This window comes from Artemia sp. Qi Xiang Cuo, chromosome 17 (assembly GCF_049724085.1).
Source record: "Artemia sp. Qi Xiang Cuo chromosome 17, ASM4972408v1, whole genome shotgun sequence".
NCBI lineage: Eukaryota > Metazoa > Arthropoda > Branchiopoda > Anostraca > Artemiidae > Artemia > Artemia sp. Qi Xiang Cuo.
The window spans coordinates 45007401-45013721 of NC_142810.1; positions in this window are offsets into that span (position 1 = coordinate 45007401).

Below are 6321 nucleotides of genomic sequence, written 5' to 3' on the forward strand. Positions count from 1 at the left end.
ATTAGGCTAAAAGAGGCTTTATATTGGAATTTTTTTCCAATTTTTTTTTTTTTTACAAATAAAGAGTGAGGAACGGGCTATTTGCAGGTTGGATGCCTAGATAGGACTCAAGCTCAGGGGTACAAATTCTCGAAGCTGAAGGAGAACGGGGGGCAAGGATTAATGAAGATAGATAAAATATATATTTTTAAAACCAGGGGAGTTATTTTCATATTAATTGTTTTTTTTAACGAAAATACAAAAAAGGTATTTTTGACAATCCAAAAGGAAGAGTCAATTTTTCCCTCCACTTTAGTGGTGCCCCTACTCTAGTTCCTCAAAGGAAAGTTGCACGATGGCTGATTGTATTCTGAAATATTGGAAGGGTAACTACCTCTCGGGAAGTTATGATGTTGGTAGACTACAGGATGAGAATTTGATAGAAACTTTCCAGGAACAGTTTAATACTAAACTTGAGAGTTTAAAATTTGATAGTGTGGAAGATGGTGGGAATAATTTTAGAAAAATAATTTGTGAAGTTGCTGAAGGTGTCTTAGGGAAGAAAGCTAAAACTGCAGCTAAGAATATTAGTGAAAAAGCTTTACGTTTAATAGAAAGGAGAAAAGACTTGCACAAGAATAATCTGAGTGATAGATCATATGAAAACAAAAGGAATGTAAAGAAAGTGGAGAAAGCATTAAAATATGAACTAAAAAGGTGAGAATCCGATTCTGGCTTATTGCTTGATGACAAAACCACGTAGTTGGATCATTTGGAGCACCGCTTCATAAAGCTGCTGAGCACCGAAAAAGTCATCGTCGATCCCAACCTGCAAGAATCCGCTTAGCAAACGATACGCGAGAATCCATTAGAGCCTGATGCCCCTTCAGTGGAAACATAGTGCTCAGTGAAGAATGAAATATAACAAAGCACCAGGAACATGCAGGATCACTCCTGAGTTGCATATACTGTTCTCCCTTGTTTTGGCCAGCCGAACTGATGCCTCAAAATTGGAAGAATGGGATAATCCTCTATGAAAACGAAAAGGTAGCCAGACTCATGTCCTGAATTACTGAGGAATCATATTGCAATGAGGAGCTGTTCAGATTTTTAATGAAATTGAATGGAACAAGTCATTAATCCTTTTTGTCACTTTTGGCCGAACCTGTGTAAGGTACTGAAGCTATGTAAGGTACTGAATACTCTATACAATTTTTTATATTCTTTTTTTTTGTTTTTAGCTCGTTATTACTTAACTGAAGTGACGGAGTTAGAATCTTTCCCAACAGTCTACCTTTTTATAGGAGGCATGTGAGCAAGAAAATTATCTATCATAGTGCAAGATTTCAGGCGGGGGGCAGGGGGGGAGATAGGTAAAGACATAAAATGTACACACTTGTCATGAGTATTTCTAGCTGTACTTTTTTTTTAGAATGGATGACAAAATTTTGCCAACTAAGTCAGAATTAAAAAAAAGTTACAAGCAGTGAGATTTTCTATTTTAGGCGAGAAGATGTTTGGGAACTGCCAAGAAGCGGCAGAATTTATAAAATATAAAAAAAAGAAGTGCATTATTCCTTATATTTTCCTATGGGACCCTTGTTTTAGAGAACAAAATAAACAAAAAATAATATTATATCAAAGACAATTGCCCAGAATTTGGTCTCGGAGGGGTTGGGGCCTCAGTCTACCTATTATAGCAGCCATGAAAGCAAGAAATGTATTGATATTAACATTGTTTACAGAGGATGAAGCACAATTAAAGTTTAAAAAACAGAATCAACTGCACTTAGAGAAACGAGCAGGGAAAGACGACCTAACCTCTCACAGTAAGAGCCGCCGGTCTTTTTTGGCTGTAAATCGATCAAAAACTTGGTCAGCGTCGACCTGGATATCGTGGTTCAGGGTCATGTGAGCTAGTCTATTCAGACGCTCCTCGCCCGTGGAGCTCCGCAGGTAGGATATTAATCGCTTAAGACAGCTAAAGCTCTTCTCAGCAGAAGTGGCAGTCACTGGCAAAATCTGAAAAATCGTCAAAAGCCTTCGAATGCAGGGGAAAAATCTTGCATCGCATGACGCAAGAGTCGAAGCAACAGTTGATGGTTTCTCAGGCATTCTGAGCCACTTCTGTTTCTAAAGGACTAACTCACATTCGAGCACACTTCTACCCCCGTGTAATCCCTCGTAAACAGTAACGGCGTTCACAAATTAATTAATATTTAATGAATCGCTGTTAGCTGGCAAAAGCCTTCCAATTTTGAAAGATGCCTCCTGATGGCGCAAAAATCTTTGATCATGTTCTTCAATTAGAGAAGCAAAGAAAGGTTCTAACAATGACTCGCGATAAAAAAAAAAACATTGATGGACTCATTATCGTTGATGGACTTTCGGCGGATAGACCTTGGAACAGCCGGAGCCACATTTACCTCTTGTGCAAGCTCCCGAGGCTTTCTGAAAAATTGTTTCAAAATCATTTTGTTTTTGACTGCAGTAAAGTATCAAAACATAGCTTAATATGCCGACAGCACTAAACTAAGTCTAAATCTTCGGCTTGCAGCACCTTAGAGACAGAGAGCAGTGTGGCACTTACAAACTCTAGCATAGCCATCGTGAACAAAAAACTAAATTCGGTTGCTGCTGAAACCAACGCATTCGCTTTTGAAATAACTTCCGTATCGCACCGTATGCTACCAACTATTTCCTCAAGTACGGAAATAATCGCAGCATTATTTGCATATCGCAGCACGATATGGATATCGTGGTTCAGGGTCATGTGAGCTAGTCTATTCAGACGCTCCTCGCCCGTGGAGCTCCGCAGATAGGATATTAATCGCTTAAGACAGCTAAAGCTCCTCTCAGCAGAAGCGGTAGTCACTGGCAAAATCTGAAAAATCGTCAAAAGCCTTCGAATGCAGGGGAAAAATCTTGCATCGCATGACGCAAGAGTCGAAGCAACAGTTGATGGTTTCTCAGACATTCCGAGCCACTTCTGTTTCTAAAGGACTAACTCACATCCGAGTGCACGTCTACCCCCTTGAAATCCCTTGTAAACAGCAACGGCGTTCACAAATTTATCAATATTTAATGACTCGCTGTTAGCTGGCAAAAGCCTTCCAATTTTGAAAGATGCCTCCTGATGGCGCAAAAATCTTTGATCATGTTCTTCAATTAGAGAAGCAAAGAAAGGTTCTAACAATGACTCGCGATAAAAAAAGAAACCTTGATGGACTCATTATCGTTGATGGACTTTCGGCGGATAGACCTTGAACAGCCGGAGCCACATTTACCTCTTGTGCAAGCTCCCGAGGCTTTCTGAAAAGTTGTTTCAAAATCATTTTGTTTTTGACTGCAGTAAAGTATCAAAACATAGCTTAATATGCCGACAGCACTCAACTAAGTCTAAATCTTCGGCTTGTAGCACCTTAGAGACAGAGAGCACTATGGCACTTACAATCTCTAGCATAGCCATCGTGAACATAAAACTAAATTCGGTTGCTGCTGAAACCAATGCAGTTGCTTTTGAAATAACTTCTGTATCGTTCTGTATGTTACCAACTAGTTCCTCAAGCACGGAAATAATCACACAATACAAAGGCATAATAACTATAATGGACTGGTGACACTCCACCCATCTCGTTTTGCAAAACTTCACAAGCTTTCTCACAAGACTATTGGGACAAACGACAAATACCGCTTCTACAAACATATTCGTTCTTTGTGGTGAGGAAGATAAAAATGATATAATCTGCTGTACAGTAGCAAAGGTTGACCTAACAAGCCCTACACTACTAGTTTTACATAAACCCAGATTTAAGCTGTGCGATGCACAGTGGGTGTAGATGACATGCGGATATTTTTTTAATTTCTGCCTGTGCACCAGAATAGGAGCCTGACATGTTGCTGGCCCTATCGAAGCCAACCCCCACAAATTTCTCCATTTTTAAGCCAAACGCAATGCATTGGCCGATGATTTGTTCCGCTACTGCAGAGCCGGTGAGATTTCCGCAAACAGAAAACCCGAGAAACCGCTCTTCAAGTAAAGCACGAGTTTCATTGTAGTATCTGACTACAAAAACTAACTTTTCCTTATTGGAAAAATCTGTAGTCTCGTCGGCAAGGATTGAAAATGCTATTGAACTATTTACATCACTCACAATGCTTGGCACAATAATGGGCGCGACACAATCGATCAGGTCGTTTTGAATGATGGGAGATATATACTGCGCATGTTTTGCGCCATTTTGAAGTGTTCTTTTAGACATTGCTCTCCACTTTCTACCATTGAACGCAAAACACCACGAAAAATGCCTTCATTTACGTTAGTTTAGTCGCATAGTTTACTCTCCTCTCTGTGTCCTCGAAGAGGTAACTCATGCCGCCCGCAAAAAAAGACCGCGCGCAGAATTGGTGTTAGAATTTCGTGATTTTTCTTTTTTATTTCAGCCTCTGCACTCGATATAGCAGACACAATGCTCGTAGTTCGTTTTTCATAAACGGAGACAAAGCTTTCGGCGCTAATCATTGAATCAAGATGGTAACGAGAGTTCTGATGCCCGCATGTCTGAAAGGAAATCTTTGAGTCCTGTGTATGGTTTCGAGACTAGAGAGCCTTGAACCTGATGGCTACCCTTCCCAGCAGCTTGACAAGCGAATAAAACGCATTTTGCGCAACAGACACCCATGCACGATGGACTGAAGACCGACCATTCTGGGAAAGTTTGTAACCAAAAGTACTGAAAGAATCGAACTTTTGTTTTTCCCTTTTCGATAAATGCTTTCGACTAAACTACCAATGTAGGAAAACATTTTTTTTATTTATAATAATTACATGCAAACATTCTGTAAATTACTGTAGTTCATTTAATATCATGAATATCCTTAAGTATTTGACGCTGTGTAGCATACTAAATATATCTGATTAAAGTGGTAACATACGATTCTCTTCGTAGAAGAACACATGGTATGTTCTTACCATCATATGGTAAGCACGCAGGAATTTACAGTTCCGAAACCCATAAAAGCTAACGGTTTTTCACTGACGAGCCCTAGACGCGGGTGAGCAATTTACAATAATTCGCTCATCCCAAGATGAGCACTTTGGATTCTAATTCACTCAATACCATGAATACAATAAAGTATTTAACTCTGTGTAGCATACTAATTATTTGAGTCGACCAGCGAGAATATGCTCTTCTTTATTCGTCAGAAAATTATTAAACCCCTAAATTATAGCAACCACATTAAGCCATACCACGCACAACTCTGAAAGACTGTACAAAAGGTTGACTTTACCGGGACTGTTCTTCATATATTCTCTCTCTTGGATTGAGATCCATAGAGTCTGGGCTGGTTTGCATACAAAAATGTATTAAAAAAAGGGGGTATGTTTTGGGGAAGGGTCTAATGAAAGTACAAGACAAATCTCATAAGAACTAAAGAAAATTTATATGGAAATTAACACAGAGTTTAGATACTTTTTGAAGGTGGGATTAAGCCCCCCCCCCCCCAAACACAGATTCATAGTCTCCGGATGCACCTAAGTCAACGAAAAGGCTGTGGGTGGATTTTGCTACAAGTTTCAAAGTATTCATTGTTGATTGGATGAAGATGTAGATGCATTGCGCAGGGTCTTCTGAACATCCATGGAATGCGAAATTTACTAAAAATGTTTCGTCTATGGTAAAAACATGATTGAAGAATGCAAAACTTACAATGATTTTATAAAGACACAAATGGTGATTCTCAAATATCAAAGAGCAGTGGCGTCAACTCACTAAAAAAATTAGTGGGGAAGAGAAAGCGTAAGGGCTTTCCCGATTCTACAGAATGGATACACAACAAGAAAAAAAGAACAGAGTTTATAAGTCATACCTAAACCAGGGAGAAAATACCTTGTTAAAAGGTATTTTTTTCAAAATCTTTTTTTGCTCGATATTGAAACGTCTGCAATTAGTCAGCTCCAAGATTAGCACCATTCTCCTTCAGGGGGAAGGGGTGGTTATCATCGTTATTGTCATTGTCATTACAGTGCAAAACGACTTTTGATTTATAAAAAACTATATCTTGACATACATAAATTGAATACCTCTCAACCATCCGTTGGCTGGACTCAAAAAAAAAAAAAAAAAAAAAAAAAAAAAAAAAAAAAACGCTATTCGTCCCAGTGTTTGAAGTAAAAGGCCGTAATATGAAGTAAAAACCATAGTAGGCGTATTGAAAGCCTCCGTCATCACTACTCTACCTTACTAGTAATACCCTTAGAATTGTTTTTAATAGTCGAAAGTGACTGGAGGGTAACTTACCCCCCTCCCACGCCCATCATTTCCCAAAACACATCCAATA